Source organism: Chrysoperla carnea, chromosome 4 (assembly GCF_905475395.1).
Source record: "Chrysoperla carnea chromosome 4, inChrCarn1.1, whole genome shotgun sequence".
Lineage (NCBI taxonomy): Eukaryota > Metazoa > Arthropoda > Insecta > Neuroptera > Chrysopidae > Chrysoperla > Chrysoperla carnea.
The window spans coordinates 29,597,833-29,619,524 of NC_058340.1; the positions used below are offsets into that span (position 1 = coordinate 29,597,833).

At 28.2% G+C, this 21,692-nt stretch overlaps 1 protein-coding gene across 1 annotated transcript in view; it reads right to left on the bottom strand.

Annotated features, from left to right (window-relative positions):
- Positions 1 to 21,692, bottom strand: part of LOC123298273 (protein amalgam-like) — a 628,640-nt gene that overhangs the window by 563,853 nt on the left and 43,095 nt on the right. The window lies entirely within an intron of this gene.

Genomic DNA, 21,692 nt, shown 5'->3' on the forward strand with positions numbered 1-21,692 from the left:
AAAAATTTAAACAACTTAATAATCTCGTAATTAACGGTTCTAGTCTGTCTTGTTAGAAAGAAGATAAGCACAAACAACTACTCATACAGGTATATGTACACATGCGATGTATAAGTATTGTGTACAGTTACATGTTTGTTGTCACAATGAATGTACCTATACATGAACATGTTTTTACGAACTTGACTATAACGGAAAAAAATGTTATATCTATCGATTGTTAATCCAACCATATAATTTTCGTTGTAATTTTATATAGTTTCTCTTATATTTAATTAAAATTTTTGTTTAGAAAATCACTAATGACTTCGAATAGTAAATACAGCGTGTTCTGTTATTGACTACAGAAATCCAGCTTACCAAACTAAGATCATCAAAGCAATAAAAAAACTCTTATCCAAATTTGGATCTGAGGCCTAATTTGGGAGATACGGGTATGACAAAAATTGATAAATTTGTTCATTCGCTGACTATCATTTGACAACCAGGAAGCCAATGATAATCGATAGACTTCAGTAGGTTTCATGTTATAATATTCAACTTTGAAAGGGATTTTTAAAAAAGTATAAAATGATTTAATTGGATTTTGTCATATTATCCCACTTTTTATATTTTTATTATATTATTGACAGAAAACAAATATTATTATGAGTAAACATTACGTTCAATAAAATAAAAATAACTCATAAAAATATTTATTTTCTGTGTAGGCCTGTTATCGATATTTTAAGCCACCGCCCGGGTCGCATATCAAAACAGTTTTCTCAATACACAAATTTAAAGTTCGAGGCCAGAAACTTGGATTATTCATTTTACCAACATCATAAACAAGTGTGCCAAAAATTAAAACTACCGGGTTTGACTCTGAACTTTGATGTATATAAAGTTACTGGTCTATCAAAGATTGTGGCAATAATTTCTTTAAATAAAAATATGCAATATTCAAGTTTTGAATGAGACAGATCAGACTCACCATGTACACAGTAATTGTAAATTTTAATGTAGTAAATATTTAATCATAAATGATTTTACTAAATAATATACACACATTTTATATTTAAAAAGCTGTCAATACCATTTATATTCAATTTTAATAATATGTAATAATAACATGTTTGCTTATATACCTTCATATGTAAACGATTTAATTTTGTATGTCAATCGACATTAATGTTGCTTTTGTTTTAGATTATTAAAATCATAATAATATTATTTAAATCAAGGTAGGCATCAATCACACAATGAAATTAAATGTACAATAGCTTTTCATATGTTTAGAAATAAAATAATTTGATTTCCCACACTAACAACTCATTCCTACATATCATTATTAATTTCCCAGTGTAGTGGTCCAAGAGACGGCATAAGGTCGGTCTTCACCCATCTGATAACCAAATGAGAGACATATTTTTTATGAAATTTTATTGATTTTTAAACATGCCTACCATAGTTTGCTATCGAAAAGTGTTCATGGAAATTTTTAGTTTACTTAATTTTATCCACGAACGGTTTTTTTAGGCAAGGCTATACTATTAATTTCTTAATTAAATTATCTTTCTTCTGATACTAATTTCGATTAGCTAACAGATTGGTGAAGTTACCTCATCAAGTATATGAACAAATAAGTCAATATAAGTAACTACACCGATCTGTTAGCCAATCAAAATGGGTGTCTGAAGAAAGGTAATTTTATAACGAAAATAATGGTATAGGCTAAAATAAAGGAAAATAAAAATAGCCATGAACATTTGTTGATAGAAAAAATATGATAGGCATGTTTAAAAATCAATAAAATTGCATAAAAAATATGTCTCAACTGGTTATCAAATGGGTGAAGATCGACCTTATACCGTCTCTTGTACTATAGGAAATTATTGTAATGGGTCCAATTTTTTAAATCGAAATTTTCATCATATATTTACGTTTCATGGTCAGGACCAAGGTATTGACACTAATTTGAAGAAGAAAAATGCGGGTATGTGTGCGATTCGAGTCAAATGAAGGCCCGGTGGATAAATTCGATTCATTTTTTAATTTTTAGACTAATAAATTGCATTAGTCGATAATGTATTAAAAAATTTAATAACCTAATAACGTAATTGAACCTTGAAGACGCATGGTTGATTCCTGTTTAATTTGATAAATGATATAATAAGTGCTTTAAATTATTATTAAATATACCAACTAAAATAGATTAATTAATAGATAGTTCAATTCAAATTATCTAATAAATACTGATAATTATATTTATCATTAAGTAAACATTTTAGTAAATATGTAGCAGAAACATTATTATTACATATTATATAACAATATTATTATCATTCCTTAAATTATCCGAACAATTTTATTACAACTGTTAATATTACTATATACTATATATAACTATAATATTACTTTATTACTATGTATTTATAGCAAATCGTGATAGATATGGTCCTCAGGAGATATATCACTAACTTGCTAGTTAACCTTTCAGCACTCGCGTTATGAGTATTTTGATCTCGCTCGAAACATAAATAACTACTTTTTTTCAAATGGTATATTTGGCTGTAGCTTTTTCTACGTCATTTATTTTATCTATTTTCGATTTACGAATTTTTCTGATTTATTAAACAGCAATCTACAGTTTTTAAAAATATATTTTTTTTCAAATCCTTTGAGAATTTCTCTCATCACGAGAGTAAAGGCATGCGCAAAAAATATTAACTTCGCAAATTTACGGGACTGTTTGTGTACCTTCGTTGGTTTATTGTAAGTCATACTCAGTAAATTATAGAAACTTGTGATAGAACTATGGTGAAATTAGATAAAATGAACTTCATTATTTATTTCAATTGCTGTCTCTAAATTCGAAATCAACACAAATTCATTCTTAATAATTTAGATTATTTCTCTGCTCTAATATTTTTAATTAGGTAGTGCAGTAAAAAATAAATTTATATAAAATTATGTAGAGGCTGTGAGTTATAAAGTTAAAGAATAATTAGCACGCGGCAACACACCTGCATATATTTCTTAACGCGCATTTTATAACTAATACATTCTTAAATTTATTTCTCTCTAAAATAAAAAAGTATCGTAGTTTTTTGAACTATTGGAACTATGTTCCTAATCACACGTTTTGATTTATTTGCTGATTGGGAGGTAAATCCAAAAAAAAAATGCAACACATAAAAACGACCCCAAAATCTGACATGTCGGTTACCTAAGAAGCTAACATTTTTAACCGACTCAGCTTGCCTTGAATTTGAGAATATGCAAAAATGTTTTCCAATCTGTCAATTTCTATTTTTTGTCAAAAATTTATATATTTATATTAAAAAAAATGAGTTGTAAGTTATCAGAAGTTAAACATAATAGAGATAATTTAATGTAAGTACAAGCAAATTTTTTATTATGTCATATTAAATATATTGATCAAACAAATTTTACGTACATATTGGGTTGATTACTAAAAATATCAAGAGAGAAAAAATAAAAAATAAAAATAATTAAAAGATACTTATTACACTAAATCTGCCTCAAAACTAATGTTTATAATTGATGGCTAGTACAGTTATTTGTACGAGAGGACCATAGTTCCTTCCGTGTGTTCCAGGACACGTCTCGATCTTTTATATTTTTCAATTTCGTGAAGAAAGAATAACATTACTATCAGAATGTTAATAATTACTGTTACTTGGTATACTATTGGTATAAAGGATATATATATATACATACTATGATTATGATTATATTACTTACCAACTTGACTTTACTTACAATATTTACTAATAATAATATGTTGGTTGGTTTTATAATGCTTGTTAAATATTACAATTAATTACTTATTTACGTGCAGCTTAAGATAATACACTTTAAATTAAACTTTCTATAATATTTAGCTATTATAAAATGTATTAAACTATATAAGGCAATTGGTAATGGTTGATAAAAAATGTGTAATCTTTATTTCCATAAAGTTTTTATACATCCTGCTCACGGTTCAAGACATCTTTCAGTTTAAAAATAATTCGAGGAAAATTTTTTGGTTGAATTTTTGTATTATTAAATGTGTTTAGAATACACCCTCAAAATTATAAAGAAAAATTCATTAGGCGAGCGAAGCGAGCCTCTACTAGGTTAAAATGTGACTTTTTGGTGGTAAACTTTACAAAAAAAATACACGAAAGATTTAGACACGAAATTAAATGTTGTAGTTTTATATTTATGTGTAGATGTGTTATCAATCATTTTTTTTAGAAAAAATTATATAAATAATAAAAAACAACAGCATTTTTTATTTATTACATGTATGCATATATCTATATATATACAGAGACGGTGGCATCATCTATGAGCTATATCTAATACTAATATATAATGGGCTACATTTATTATTAATTTTTATTGAGTGGCCATCTGTAGATTCTTTCGAGTATTAAAAAACGTCATAATGAAAAATACCAACAACATGATAACAAAACATAAACAATTAATTTTCGCAGTTCTACAGTAGTTATTATAGCAATAAAATGCCACGACGTCGCACGTTGACGGGTCGTAAAGAGCGTGATCGTAATCGATCATTAATGCGTGATCATAGGAACCGACGAAAACAAGATCAAGAAGAGATTGCTCAAATGAATTGTAATTTTGAAGTATGTAATGTATGTCATCGTCGTTGGTTTGATTTACAAATTAATAAATTAATAAAATCAAAAATGAATTGAATATTTTCACAGCGGATAATAGCATGGATCCTGGTTTACAACCTGATCGCGAGCCATTACAAAGTTATACTTTAAGCTAATATTAATTCTGAAGTTAGGTTAGAGTGGCTGTCCTGAGATGAGACACACTTAGACCATAGGGTTCGTTGTGATAGCAAAAAATGATTCGCCCATCCCGGCCACTACTCCATGAACTATTTGGAGTTGTTTAAGAACAGCAGGAGTATTTTGACGTCGAGGTACTTTAGGTCGGAGAGGTCGTCAAAGATAGGCTGGCTGAAGTAAGTTCATCTCCTCAGAGAAGACAGAGAATATAAGATTATCTTCTCCTCCCTACTGTGACTCCTGCAGTAGTCGTGATAAAGTGTCGGGCCCAGGCATGCCTACCGCCCAAGTTATAAATCATATAATTTTATAAGTACAAATTTTGTAATTTTTTTTTTCCATACATAAGAAAGTTTCTCCAAAAAAAGCAATTCAAAAAGCGTCGGTTTATGTCTAAAAAACTAAAATCTACAATCATAACATTGGCCCATGATCCATCATCTTACTTCAGGTTCTATAACTTGCCTATGCATCCATTTGTATATTTAATTTTAAAAATCTTATATTGAATTTTATAAAGTACTCAATCTCTGCAACCGATAGAAAATGTTACAGGTTAAAAAAAAAAAAAAAACTATATTTCGTTTAAGAGAAAAAAGCAAATATGACAAAAAATTAGAATAAATGTCCAAGCGCATACAAAAAATTCGTTATTAACTGATAACAATATGCCCATATTACTTTAAAATAACTCTGTAATTAACATTAAATTATGACTGACATTATTATATTATTTCATCGTATGTTTGCAATTAAAAGTAATTAACTAAATTGAATAAATAATTACGACATTATGACAAAAAAAAAAAAATACAATCATACACACTGGCTACAAACCATGATTTCTTGTTAAAAAAAATACGTCACAGAGTTAACAATGATTTTATTAGCTAGAAAAACATGATAATATTATTTTAAAAGTCTTTAACGTAAGGGTTCTTAAGTGCTTAAGAAGTTAAGTGGCCACTTATTCTCAACTGTTAAAAAAGTTTTACTTAGTTTAATTGAAGTATACTTAGCTTGATGACAATAAGGAATAAAATGTTATTTACAAGATTAATTATTCCATAATGTAATTAAGTAATTTAGTCTCAAATAAAACAATTACTACCGTAGACGGTTAATTAATCCAGATATCATTTCAAAAAGGATGCATGAGATATTTTTTTACATTGCTAAAGCCATGACGATCTGTTTTATTTAAAGTATAAAGGCTTCAAACATATTAATGTTTACTACAAATGGGAGCATTGTTTGCATTATTTTATAAATATTTCATTAACAAACTTTCAATTAAAATTGAGACAATGAATGCGGATAATTTTAATAAATTTTTGTTAAGAGGCCAAAGAAAAGGAATCTACAGAAACTGGTCACCATTTCTCTCCGAAAAAAAAGATGTATTTTTACTAAGAAAATAATCAATTTGTAACTGAATCCCTGTAAACATACTTAATCATTTTGAGAAATATTTTAACATCAAAATTGCATCTTAAATCAAATATTTAAGAATTTTATTTATTTTTTTAACAAATAATTTATTACATTTAAGAATGTACACAAAATGCAACACAAAAATAAATAAACATCATCATAAATTTAAAATAATGACCATTTCAAAGTCTTATTTTTCTATTTTAAAATAAAACTAATTTTATGAAATGTTTATTTACATGCTAACGCTAAATTATTTATTAAAGCAATTTTTACTTAAATATAACAAAAGTGGAAGGTTTTGAGTGTATTGCCGGTCTATTAATGTTCTCAATGTCTCCATAGGATCAAATTAGCCTCGTATTGAATCTTTCGTGAAAATTTGGATAGTTACTTTTCTATCGAATGATAATATAAAGAGAAAACTTTTTGTCTGTTCATTGGATTTTAAATTCGGAATCTTTGAAACTAATTTCGCAAGAGTCATTTGGAACAAGTTTTTGCCATTGACAGGTTTTGGTCCATGTGGAAAAAAAATGTTGTATATCCGCATGCGCTATTTGCATGCCTATCCGCACAGGAGCGCATACAATAATCCAACACTGTTCAAAATTTTTTTAATAATTTTTCATGGGTTATTAACGTGTAAATATCAACAGTAACAGAAAATATAATAAATTTTATTTTAAAAAATCACTCACCAGACAAATTTGTTATTGTATAAATGTTTTTGTAAAAAGTAGAGCAAAGAGAATAGAAGTCTGATACCAACCTAAGAAAAAAAAGAAAAAATAAATATAAATAAATAGTATAAGCTATTTCTTAGTATATATATTTACAAATAAAATTACTGATAAGAAAAATGTGCACACGTTTTCATAAACTATTTTTATCAGTAGACTTTGACAAGTAAACCTTTTATTCAAGAGAAAAAAAATATGTTATAGACATTTTAAATAAATACATGGGAATTTCCATACACGGTTGAGGTAAAAAAAAGGTTCAAACCTGTTAAAGTTAAGTAATTCCATAAATCGAAGCATAATGCCAAATTAGATCGATTTGAAGATATTAATTCCCAAAGAGTTCCTAACTGGGTATTTCTGCTTCCAATCTCGTTTCTTTTCCGATTTTTCCTATTTTATCGATAATCGAGCATCGTTAATAATTAGATAAAAAGTAGTGGCAATCAAAAAGAGGCTCTTTCTAGGGCTCAAATGAAAAATGTCTCACAGGCAAAATTTGGAAAGGAAAAGAAGCAAAGCGTAGGAAATAAACTTTGAACGAAATTTGAAAATTACTTGAAAATTGAATTTCTAATGGAATTTAGTTTCCTTTCGAATGATAGTTGTTCTGTTGCTTAAAACCTAACATTAATATTTCGTTTAACGGCGGTTAAAATACTTTCTGTGGCCTTTTTAAGGATGGAAGAAGCTATAAACCAACTCATTTTGACCTAGTAAAGACCTGTACGGAAAAATCTATCATCCAAATAAAAACTAAAACTAAAAATTAAATGAGTAATATTTCCGAAATCCAGGAGTAAACGATTTTATTGTTTAAACTGCAATGCTCTCATTTTGTAATTTTCATAATACACGATAAAAATTTAAACTTGAAAATATTTGTATATACGTGAACCATACCCGATATTCAATGTTCGGTATTTGATAAATAACTGAAATGTATATAATTTCATCCCACAGGATAAAAGTGGATCAAAAACAAATTAGTATTAAAGTATATTCATTTGTTCATTCACAATGTATAAACTAGTATCTAGATACTTATAATATATTATATTCCCTGTTATATTCCTACTGGAGTACATACACTAACACTGGATGGGTAACATATTATTGGTTTTACACAGATCACAGATAAAAACTGCATAAATCTTTAGGCTTTTGTAATTTATTTTATGGTAAAAGATGAATGCCAATATTAAAACAGACAAGAAATGGTGTGTGAAAACAAATATAAAAAAAAGAGATAAGAGTATATATTTTTGTACGTGACTTGGATTAGTAAATTTGATTTAAGTCATCATTTATGGTTGGATTTTTTTTTGTAATCGAAAAAAATATTTGGTTTCATAAATTTACTAACTATACCCACACACACACACACATTATGATAATCAGCTCAGAGAATTTAATCAAATTAGAATTACAGAAATTATTTGTCGTAAATTTACAAAGAAACGTTTATGTATATTCCTAATGTAATTTTGCTATCACTTTTGCAATGTGCCATAAAATGCAGCAAAACATTTATTTACAAAGGTAGATCACAATTAATTAAACAATCGACGTTACATGAAGACCTACTTTCCAATTAACAAGATAATTAAATAAAAATAAAAAAATCATTTGATTCGACAATTAGCAAAGCAGGACTTCCGTCATTTTGAAAATTAAGATATTTAAGGTCTTTATCATCCATAATGAGTTTCTCAACAATTTTTATCTAGCTGGGCTATTTATCATTTTCCAAAACAAATAGGGTAACATCTAAAAAATTTTCATAGAGAAAAAAGTGATTAAACATTATCTTGAAAAATTTCAGCTGCCCAGAAATTACCGTCAAATACTATGCCAGGCAGAAATCATTATTTTTCGTAGAAGCTGTATAATATCGACCATATTGCAAAAATTGTATAATATCGACTTTATTCGAACGCAAAATGCAGGTTGATATGAATATTCGTCAAATGAAAATCATTCAAAAATGATTTATTTATATCAAAATGATACATACATTCAATAAAAAGCCAAAGATTGTGGTTAAATAAAATGTATAAATTTTTTATTATACTTCAGTCATTTTTAACTAATAATTGCTAGAAAATAAATAACTAGAAATATAAAAAAAAAAAATTATGTTTATCCAAGGTATCTACTGATGAGGAAAAGTTATTAAAGGAAATAAATATGTTGACGATTTTATTATGTATGAGTAGTAGATGATTTGATATTGTATTGAAAAATTTATATGTGATCATTGAAATGAGAAAATTTGAACAGAGAAAAAGAATGTGTATTATAAAGAGAGAAAAAAAAAACGAATAAATTATCCATTTTTAAATGACGGACGAAAACATTTATTTTTTCATTATAATAATTTTTTTGATTTTATTTTTTTTTCTTTCTACGTCAATTCGTTTTGATACAATTTATATCTTCCTTTTATGATATGAGTTATTAGGGATTCAAAACAAAAAAACAAACAAAAAGTTTAAAGTTCATTCTCATCGGTTGTGTTTCCCGAACTCGTTTGATAGGCCGCTCAACCAGTTTCTACATCTTTGAAAGAACAAATATGGAAGAAATCGCCTTGGCATATAACTTTCATTCATATAATAAGATTTCCAGAAATTAATCAAAAAAAGAGAAAACCACCGCTTAATAGCCTCCACTTCTCTTTATCTCAGTTATCCCCCTTCAATAACACTCGCAAGAATTGTTTTACACAGCTAGAAAATATCCACAGTTTTAATTTTGTTTAATGTTAAATAGTCATAAAGAATTGTTTGACATTTACTATTTTACAATTTTATAGAAATCTCTAATTTATGGTTCAAACTGATGATCACAAATGGAGCAGTAAAATGTCAGATTAAATTTAATTTTTTTTTCAAATATATCTTTATAAATTGTAGTTCATGCGTTATTTTGATGTATGAGCTATATTGTTGTACAGGTTCTTGAAAATCCATTCGGTAGTTTTTGCGTGAAAGCGTAAAAACAAACAAACAAACATCCTTACTTTCACATTTATAATATATATGGATACTTGCAAAAGAAATAAATCACTGGCCTGGTCACAAATGTGCATTAAAAAGTTGTATTTGTCTTTAATTTGTTTACTACTATTTCAGCACTATGTTGCCGTGATCATTTCAACGGCCAACACCATCCATTTTCGAAACGATTAAAGTTTATGACGCTGGTATGTTACTTTACCATTTCTTGACCTTTTTAGACAATGGCTTTTAGTTATCAACAATCACTTTCCTTAATTCCTTTCGGTTTCTAATTCATGATGAATGTTACAAAAATTCAATATATTTTTCTAATAGACACAGATCTGGTACGTCAATTGAAATTTCTAACCTTTCTAATCACTCAAAATATTGGTTTGTCAATTCACAATGAATATTTACATTTTAAACGCTAGAGCCCCTAGCATAGCTTTTTGTTTCGCACTTTTAAAGGTTTTTTTTTATTATTACATTACTTGACAATCATCATATATTAGCTGGGAAAATAAATGGAAAATTATACAGAAATGAAGTTATGTTAATAAAATATGCATCTTGTATAAAATTTTTAATAATTTTGTTTCTGCCTGAAGAACTGACGGACGTTAAATATTAAACAATTCATTTTTTCTTTTTCGTAAAATATTCTTATTCTCTAAAAATTATTTAACAAAATTCGAAGGATTATTCAGTTAAGTTTAAAAACATGAAATTAAAGTATTGGCAAAAGTTTCATTTCTCTTCAATTCATATTTTCTAGTTTTGTAGTAAATTGAGGAAGATCGATTAATAAGAAAACGGGAATTTTCAATCGATGTGAAAAAAATAAATGTTAAAAGTTCAGAACTAGATCTTGGAAAAAAGTGGGAATTCTTGATTTTGAAAAGACAGCAAGGATGTGGCATAAGTCTGTTAAAAGTTTTCTAATACGACATGAAACTGGTGGTTCACCAATAAACTACTCCGCTTCCCCCACAACTGCTCGGGGTGGGACTAAACAGTAAAAATCCATTTAAATAAATTAAAAATTTTTGTAATTTTTGAAATAATGATACGATTATTCTCAAATACACAAGTCGTGTTCGGGAAAATGCTTCATGAATGAGGAATAATATTCTTCATTCACAAATAAATTTTATCAGTATTATCAAAAACAAATTTTAATAGTAAATACTAAATATTTTTCGTATCATATCGAATGAAAAATATTTCCGTACACGTAAACACTGTATTTTAATTAAACAACAGTAAATAAATACCAAAAATTCCATAAAAATAAACACCGCAGTAATATTCAATAATTTAAAGAATTTATGAAACTGTAAATAAATTATTCTTTAAAATTACCAATTGAAAAAAAAAAAACAAACCATGCTCACTAAATTTTTTTTTATACCTACATACAAAATAATTCGAAACGAGCTTCGTTTTTCAAAACTCATAGATATCAACCCAATGGCTTTCTGATTAAGAAAGTTTTCGTAGATATTGATAGATTATAATAATACTAGAGTGATACCCACCCGCTTAGCTGGGTTTAAAAGTAAGGATTGGTAAAGAATATTGTCGCTTATCCCCTTTCTATAACATTCGAAATAATGGTAAGGATTGTTTTACACATTTATTTTTTTTAAATATATGTATGGTTTTCTATTTTTTTTTAAATGTATAATAGTCGTAATTATTCATTGTGTATATCAGAAAAGATGACAGTGAAATATTTTATATTGAGTATTTTTATAGAAATCTGTAAATTATTAATATATCTCATGTGTTATTCTGAAGTATGAGCCATATTGCTGTACAGTTTCATTAAAAACCATTCGCTAGTTTTAGCGTGAAAGCGTAACAAACAAACAAACAAACAAACAAAAATGCTTACTTTCGCATTTATAATATACTAGCTGGGAACTACCCGCTTTGCTGGGCAACATCCCCACTTGCACCCCTCCCTCCACATTTCCTTGCGTTGGATAACAGTTTTGTAATGTACACGTCATGCTCTTTTATTTGATACCCCACTTAGGTATATTTGTAAATATTCGATATTTCCTTCCCACTTTCTCGCTACACCTTTCTACCCTCCGAAGGTTAAAAAAATTTCTAAATGTAATTTAAAACATTCTGACCAAGTTTTGAACTATTAAAAGCCATAATTGAAAAATATGAATTTTTTGAAAGTAACCATCTATCGATTATCGATTACCACTTATGGAGTAGAGTGAGCTTTTCATTGAGCTGGAAACCTAGATCATGTTAAATTTCTGCGTAAGATGTGCGCCTAACATTCTTAGCTTAAAGCATTTCTATCGATTAAAGTTATTTTTCGAGTTTCAAGCATATGTCAACTTAAAAAAGACAGCCTGTATACAGATCCAAGCTTATAGATATTATTTTTTTTATTTATTTTGGTATACAATACTTTTATATCAGGAAATTGATAGAATTGTTGGATATGTACTACCTACCTCTCGTATATTATTTATTTTAAAATGCCTTATCAACAACTTTCGATGTGTAAGCACAGATTATAGGTGAATAAATATTTGTTAACTGTGAGGTTTATTTTTCATATTTTATTTCCAGTATCTAGGTGTACTAACTAACCAATTTATTAATTGAGATTATTGAACGTAGCTAGAGACTTAGTTACATGAAACATGCACACCAGGCGATCATAAAAGTAGCAAGTCATTTCACTTACAATCATGAATATACGAGTTATACTAGGTGCTCGCAAAGAATTTTTTTTACGGTGCCTAGATATATTTTGTAAACTCCTTTCATCCAGTACGGTTATTTAAAGTCTTCATGTTAACGTTGCACTCTCTAACAGATCTGTTAGGAGGTTTTTAAAATATCCAAAAGGGATAAGAACTGGAAAAATTTGAATATTAATAAATACAAAAACCTTTTGTTTAATACTCGAAAAAAAAGCAAAGTCCTTACATTACAACTTTTGAAGTTTTTGACCTTCATCCTAAACGAATTTTAAAATTGTGGGGCCATAGAAAAACTTTTAAACGGTGCAGAAAGTAAGGCCTTAGTTTATCATAAATATTGTACCTACATGAAAAAGTCGATCTTGAGAACAGGCTCTTAAATTTTTAATAGAAAAGTTCTTGGCAAATGACAAAAAAGTTCACTATTTTATTCCGATATTTATTAGATTTTTTGAAATTTTTCTGGTGGTTATTGTCAATGTTACAAAAATATTCGCAAAGTAATAGTTTAACGGCAAGGCATGACGGAAATTTTGAGTTCTCTTGGATATTTCATTGTGAAAAACGTTGAGTGAAAATTTGTGTGAGCTTAAAAACCAGTGTTTGTAAATATATAACATTAATCCATCGGTTTTTATTATTTTTTTATTAATCCATCGGTACGAAAATCTATATTTTGATAGAAGAATCGCAATCGTAGAACAAAGTTAAAGAATGCCTGAGAAATATTTTCCGTCAAAGTCAATTAGTAAGCCTCCGTAAAGTACGATATTACAATTAAGAAAAAAGAACTGTGACTAGCCATCCTACCTCTAGTTTGTAGGACGTACATTCCTGAGACTGGTTAATAACAAATAAAAAAAATTTATGATAATTTAAAAGTTTTTTTTTAAAAGTCCCCCGTTTTTTTAGACGCTACGATGTCCAGGCAGACAGACAAACACACACACATAGCGGTCAAACTTATAACACTCCTTTTTTCTTGGTTCGGGGCGTGACCAAAAAACTATGCTGTCGAATTAATTAAAGTGAAAAAGGAAGATTTAATATGGGACAATATGGAAAATAGAAGTCGATAGTTCTCAAAAATAATATCGATAACTATAGTTGAAATTTTTTCCATTTAATAATTATTGAAACTTGTCAGAATTTCGAAAATTTTTCGATTTTTTATTAATTTAAAATAATTTTTCTATTTTTTTTGTTTCTTTATGAACGCACATGGCAAAGCAGGTTGGCAAATGAACGTCCTTAAGTTGATCTTACTTAATTTATTTCAATATAAAATTATAATTTTCAAACACATGGTATTTTATAATTATAATAAATAATAATTAAATAAATAATTTTTTAACGGGTAAACCTTATGTTATATTATTATAGGTTCTAGAATATAAAGACTAACCATATTATACCTTGTTTAATTTCAGGTGGTGTGTCAGGAGAGACGTTTTAACTAAAATATTGTAATGTATAAATGTCATTCATATATCAAACTAATACAGTTATACACGCAACTTACATATCAAATATTGTGTATTGTTCAGTCTCTAAGGTACTAACATCCCTTATTACTTTATATCATTCAATATTATTCCTTCACCCTTCTCTCAAACACATTTATATGTTTTTTTTACGACTTAAATACCCTTTATCCGATATCTATGTTAAATAAAAAAAATAATTGGCGATAGGTAGACTCATCGATTATTTTTGTCACAAAAATCCTGGTTACTTTTTATACCATGCATACATATAATATGCAAGGTATACTAAGTTTAGTCCCAAGTTTGTAACGCTTAAAAATATTGATGCTACGAACAAAATTTTGGTATACGTGTTCATAAAATCACCTAATTAGTCCATTTTCGGTTGTCCGTCCGTCCGCCCGCCCGTCTCTGAGCACGATAACTCAAAAACGAAAAAAGATATCAAGCTCAAATTTACAGGACGTAAAAAGTGAGGTCGAGTTAGTTAATGAGCAACATAGGCCAGTGGGGTAAAAAATTAAACAACTTTTGTTTGAAATATTTTTTCTTAACACCACTGTTTACCCGTAATGGCGCAAATTAAGCGTAAATTGTATAGTATGTATTATATGAGAATATCAGTTATATATGTGTGACATGTATGTATGTTTAGTTTGAATGAGTAATAAACACTGTCTATGCATGGTATTTCAACAATTAACTCTGTCAATTGTTTGTTTTCACTTGTTTTTATCGAGGTTCATGTCAATTTTGTGTTAAACAATGAGATATAAAAAGTGAAATTAACAATGTTAAGAAAAAACGTCGAACAATGTATCCTAATTTTAACCTTTTTCGTGTTTGAAACTTATTATTCTACGTATTTTTAGAGCTTGAAAACTTGCTTGGATTCGTGCACACCTGTTCATAGCGTTAGGAAAGAAAGGTCATATCAATCGATTTCTTTCTTTCTTTTTTAATTTAACAAACACTATAAAATCATTTTAGCAAATGTCAAAAATAGTTTTTTTTCATTTTTACAAATATTTTTTAATATTCAAATTTAACGTACTTTGATCACATTACAGTATGAAACCAAGAATAGCAACCAGTTTCTTTTTATTACTTTGTTGGTATTTTCGTTTGCCAATTGGCTTTAATATTAGAAAAAGTGAGCCAAGAAAATGATTTATTTAAATTTAAGGAATCCTGACCTAATTTAAATTCAAAACGAGACTACTACCAACGATATATTCCACAAAATTGGTTGAACAAGCTGAATAAAGCGTAATTTTTTAGTATTAAACCTCTTTTAAAAAGAACAGTTGTATATTTTTCAAAATGTAACTATTTTCAAAATATTTTATAAAATAAGAGAGAATTTAATTAAGTATTTATATTATATTTTATTCTCATGAGATATTTTAATCGCAAATGTTTTCAAAATTGATGTTATTTTCTGGCTTTCTAAAATACATTTGATACACATAAAATGTAAGGTTTTTGTTGATAAATTATTATTCATAAAACATCATCATTTCTACATAAATCACAACAATACAAAGCCTGTTTCTTACTGGATCTCCTGGAACTAGTAAGCAATCTCCCAGTACGTTTTCTCGAAATGTTTTTGTGCTTAGAATTTTAGCATCAAGTATACTAAGTACTTTCTCTGTTACTGCCCGGCGCTCATACAGCAGCGAAGGAAATGGTTTGGTCCGGCCATAGTCGAACCAGAAGAAATTAGGAAACTCAGCGCTAGGCAAATCCTGGGTTTCAGTACATCAGTTGGTTATAATAGCCACTGAAAAGCGTAGCGGGGATAGAATGGGTCTATTTGGCTAGGTGCTCTGAACCATTGCTTCGAGACGCGATGCTCGAGCATGGCCCGCTAACCTACATACCATACCATACCATACTAAGTGATCGAGAGAATTTTTTGTCCATGTGCTTATTGGTAAAATTTTTCTATGCTCTATTTGAGCTATATACATAACGAAAAATGTTGACAGGCTAAAGCTAAAAAAAACACACCGTCGTGTTTCTTGAATCAAAGCAAAGAACTCCTTTTTATCATTCTAATGCATAAAAAAATCGGTTATAACGAAAGAAATTCGTAGTGCAGGAACTACGTTAGCTAAGCGAATTCCCCCAGAGATTGAAAAATGAACACATTTTCTTAAAAGCGAATATTGCATTTTTAATTTTTCAAGAGTTTTTATTTCGAAATCTAAGCGCCTAGAGAAAAATTAGCGGATTTTCTTTTGCTTAAAACTTATCATAAATTATAAAAAAAAATTATTTGAAAATTTGGTACTTTGTTCAAAAACAACCCTCATTAACATGGACCTTTCAAATACCAAAATTCTTTTTGATACCAAATTTTATTCAAAGCGGACTTAAATTGCGACCGCTAGAGAGGGTACAGACGTATAGATATGTATATAAACAGATGAATTTTAACGATAGTCATTTTTAACATCTATTAGGTAGGATCGATGAACAGCTGAAGAAATTTTTTCAAAATTTCATCATCAGTATAGTCGATACAGTCGATACAAGTAGACACTCTAAATATTCGTCATCGATAGTGATGTTCGTCAAATCTCCAACACCTAATAGTTAGCTCAAACTTTATTTATCGTTGTAATTAATATATGAAAATAATTTCACACATTTTGATAATAATATTTTAAAATATCAATTAAGTTTCATTTGTTAAACACCATTACAGTACATTTACATTTATTTATATGTGCGGTACTCTTAATACATTACATAGACATGTTTTCATTTGTTGCTATTGTTATTTAAATAACATTTTAATTAAAATTATTTTATAAATTGTTTAGTAATAATATTCATAAATAGTTAACGCAACAAAACTATATTATAAAATTTGTACAATAGATCGTGAGCAAGTACACTAGTCAAAAAAAGAAAATTGAAACTGAATTGAGACTCGAGAGTAACGTTGAAAAGAATTAAAGTTCTGGATTCTCATATTTTCCAATGGGGTGGTTAGTCGAAAACACGCAATATTTGTTGGATATAGAACAGATTTGGTGCGAAACAGTTAGTATGAAGGTGAAAAATTTGACGCGCCAAAGGTCGAAACGGTTTAAAAATATTATCATTTACGTAGATAACGCATTTTACGCAAGCCTTTCGCCAATTGCCTGCTTCGTTTTTTTGTAAACGGCTTCAAACGAAAAAGGAAGAGATTCTCAATTCGACTGTACTTTTTTTATGTTTGTTATCTCAGAACTTTCGACTGGGTGAACCGATTGATCATTCTTTTTCTATTTGAAAGCTGATGCTTCCTGTATGGTCCAATTTCAATTTGATCCAATTGTAACAATGCAATCCATAAGAAAACCATATAAGACTTAAATTTGCATTAAGTATGTGCGCAACAACTGGACGAATAACTCAATATCATGCCAACCGATTTCGATTATTCTTTTTTTAGTGACAAATTACTAAGTGTACTTCAATTCACTAAAAGTCACAAAATAACAAACTTTAAACAAAAAAAAAAACCGACTTCAAAAGAAAAACTAAACCAAAACAAATTAATATGCACTTAAAAGTAAAAAAAATAACGATATTTCTGGAGTCGGTGTCAGCCAAGTTAATTTAACAAACTATTTTGTCACACTTGTTTCTTTGGCTGACACCGACTGCAAAAACAACAATAATTGTAACTACATTATATAATCGTTATTTTTTTTTTACCTTTTATTAGCTTCAAATATACGGCAGAAAAAGAAAATCATTGGAAAATTTTAAATATAAAAAATTTGGCTTATCATTAAATAGACACTTGGATCACTTTATTATCGAACTTCAATCAGTACTCCAATTGGCATACAAAATGACAAAAATTCGACTTTCGTATGGGTTAACGATCATATATTTTAAATTCGTATATGCATAATAAAATCCATTATATTTTATTTTTAATATAATTTAATTATAATTTTATAAATAAAATATGCAAAAAGATGATGGAGTTGCATATTTTTTAATAATTATACCAGTATCAAGCTAGGTAACTTTTACCATTTATAAAATCGCAACTGATAAAAAATTTTATCAATTTCTTCAAAAGATAATCTCTAACGTGTCTTAAAAATACAATAAGTTATTCACCTCTAAAAGCCGTAATATTTTGATGCTCTAAATCCCGTTCCTATTGTGACTTCTTTAAGTTTTTTTTTTTTTTTTTTTCATTCGAAAAGGCTTTTTAACCTTTTTTTTTTAATTTTTAGTATTATTTAAACGTTTATAAAAAACGTTTCTCTAGCTAATCATATTTTTTGATATTATTTACCAGGAGCAGTTTAAAATTATAATATAAATAATTTATTTATTTTATACTCAACTATAAAAATAAAAATTAAATCACGTTTAGTTTTATATTAGGTGTAAAATTCTTTTATTTTATAATAACATAATCTTTTATTATATTATAGTCTATATAAAAATAATAAATAAATATGTAATAAAAAAACTATGTAGTAATAATTGAAAAAACATCTCTATAATATAATAATGTTACTTACTTCCATTGTTATTACTGAAATATAAATAAGGGAAAGAAAGTTTATGCCAAAATCGACTGTGGAAAAAAGAAAAATTCAAATTATGATTGTTATTCTAAAGAGATAGGTATGACAAACAAAGAGTGCATTTATGAAACAAAAAGTGCATTTATGAAACAAAAAAAGTTCTTAACGGACAATAAAATAAACAAAAGTATACGTGTGAGGTTTCTAAAATGTTACTTGTGGTCAGTTGTTCTTAATTCTTGGTGAAACTTTGACCATGCCACCAAATAGAATAAAAATAATAGATTCTTTTGAAATGTGGTGCTATAGAAAGTCATTAAAATTGTCCGACATTCACCAGAACTAAGCAAGACCGTAAAAAAGCACAATTAAGCTACTTTGGCCATATTATTCGATCAAACAAATACGATACGATCAAGGTATTTTGGTAAAATTCCAGCAAAAAAAGAAGTTGGAAGAAAATAAATTAGCTGGATGAATAATTTAAAAGTCTGGACTGGAATGTCATTGGAAGAAATGTGCCCCGTAAAAAAGGGAAAATATAGAATAAAGTAGTCTCTTAAAGGGATATAGAACCATACATACACACAAAGAGGTGGATTAAAATCCGAGAAATTTGGCTTTGTCTTTAATTTGTTTTTCTTTCCTTTTCGTTACAAATTTATCAAAATAAAATAAGAAAAGAAATAATTTAAAGTAGGTATTTTTGCAATATTTCCACATTTTTTATTTTTAACATATTTGAAATTTGGAAATTGCGGAAAATCAATTGAGTTTAAAAAAATAATCAATAACTCCATTAATTTTCACGACCTTCAAATTTCAAACCATGTACCTTTTGGAACACGAGGAAGAAGATGTTTTTAAGGATTAGCAGGTTGTAGTTTGACGTTAAATGGCTGCAAAAAAGCAACTGTGTGAAGCATTATATTTATAAATTTATAAAAACTTTAAAAAAAAAAGTTTTATAACCTGAGGTTTGCACTCATATACAAAATAATTTATTTAAATTAAATTTGATATCCAAAAACATTCATACACAGCTCTTGGTTTTTAAATGATAATAATTCAAAGCTCTTGTTGAATGTATGTACCACAAAACATTTATCAGACAACAATAAACATGGAGGTTTGCAAAAATAAAAAAAACAACTCACATATAATAAACAAAACCAAACATGTAAAATTAAATATGCACTAGATCAGCATATTTGATTAAAACAAAAAAAAAATATATAGAGAATTTTTTTCTACTCGGGCTATGTAAACACATCACATGTAGGTACACAAACATCTCATGTACAAAGTGAACCGATAGAAATTGCGTCATTGGTTTCGATTTTAAAATGGTGTTAAAATCGCATCGATGAACCGAGAACATTTATTCTAAGATATGGCACAAAAAATAATGAACCCTAACTTGGATGATGTTAAGCTCTGCCGCGTGGAGTCGATCGCGATGTGAAGATTTTTCTCTCATAGGACATATATTTTGCAAAGCAGCCATTTTCGAGATAGAGAGATAAGGGGGGATAAAATAAGTAAAAATTGAAAAAAGTATCTGCTCCTTTCCAAATAAGCTCTCTACCGACCGCACAAATGCTACACAATGCTAGCAGGCATATCTCCCGTTCCCGACTAATATCAATCAAAGCATGATTCCCTTTTTTGGGCGTTTTGGAGAAGGGAGAGCGGACAAATGTCAGCCAGCGGCATGTTACGTTTGTGCGATCATTAGAGAGCTTAGTTGGTATGCGATCATTAGGGAGCTTAGTTTATATCTATACTCATTTTATTTCCGCTTTACTCTCTATTTCGAAAATGTTCTATGAGACAAAATGTTCCACATTAACTCAGCACCTTGTTTATCCTTTGGCCAGGCCAATAGCCTACGGCAGTGTGTCTTGCATTAAAAAAATTGCCTATATCCTTTCCCAGGGTATAAACTATCTTTTTACCAGACAGACAGACAGAGAGACAGGCAGAATTATTTTCGTATTATGTAAGGGGTAAAGATTCTACACTAAAATATGGATGGCTAAGGGATCTATCATTGCTGCTTCCTATGTTATTTGACTTGCACACGGAAATATTTGAAATGACAAAACTTTTTGAGGTAATACGAGGTAATAAAGAAATTTCATACAAGATACGCGCAAAAGACATTACCAATCCTTCACAGTCGGGTAAAAATGTTTCAAATTAGCGCTAATGGAGCTTGTAAGAGTCAATATCTGATTCTTTTCACCATTAATTTGTGTATATTGATTTTTATATGAAATTAATATTTTTCCGGGTTTTATTCAGTAATTTTCTGACATTCTGTATAAATATATTACATGGTATTTTACAAAAAAAATTATTTACAATATACGTGCATTACATACGTACACATTCGCAGTTCACGGAGTATATACATAAATGTATGTTTATTATTGTTTTTTATTTATTAACTCAAATAATATGTAACATATGAGTTTTTTATTAGTGTAATATGTTATCCTTTTATATTTAATAGTTTGTGACTATCAATAAATAATAAATAAATAAATAAATATGATATTTTGTTTATTAATTTTCTGTTGTTGTTTAATATTTGTTAATTTGTGTAAAATCATGCTTCTAATCCAGCGCTAGCTAAGCTAGGGGTGTTATTATATGTTTAACGTCTCTTTGTATATCTGTGTATCTGTATGCCTACATGTGGCATCGTAGCTTTTAAACAAATGATCCTGTATTGATTTTTGTAGTTTTTTTTATTTGGTAATTTTATTGAGATTATCATACCATGTATATATGTAATATACAAGGTATACTAAGTTTAGTCCCAAGTTCGTAACGCTTACAAATATTTATTCTACCAACAAAATTTTGGTATAATTAGTCCATTTTCGGTTGTCCGTCCGTCC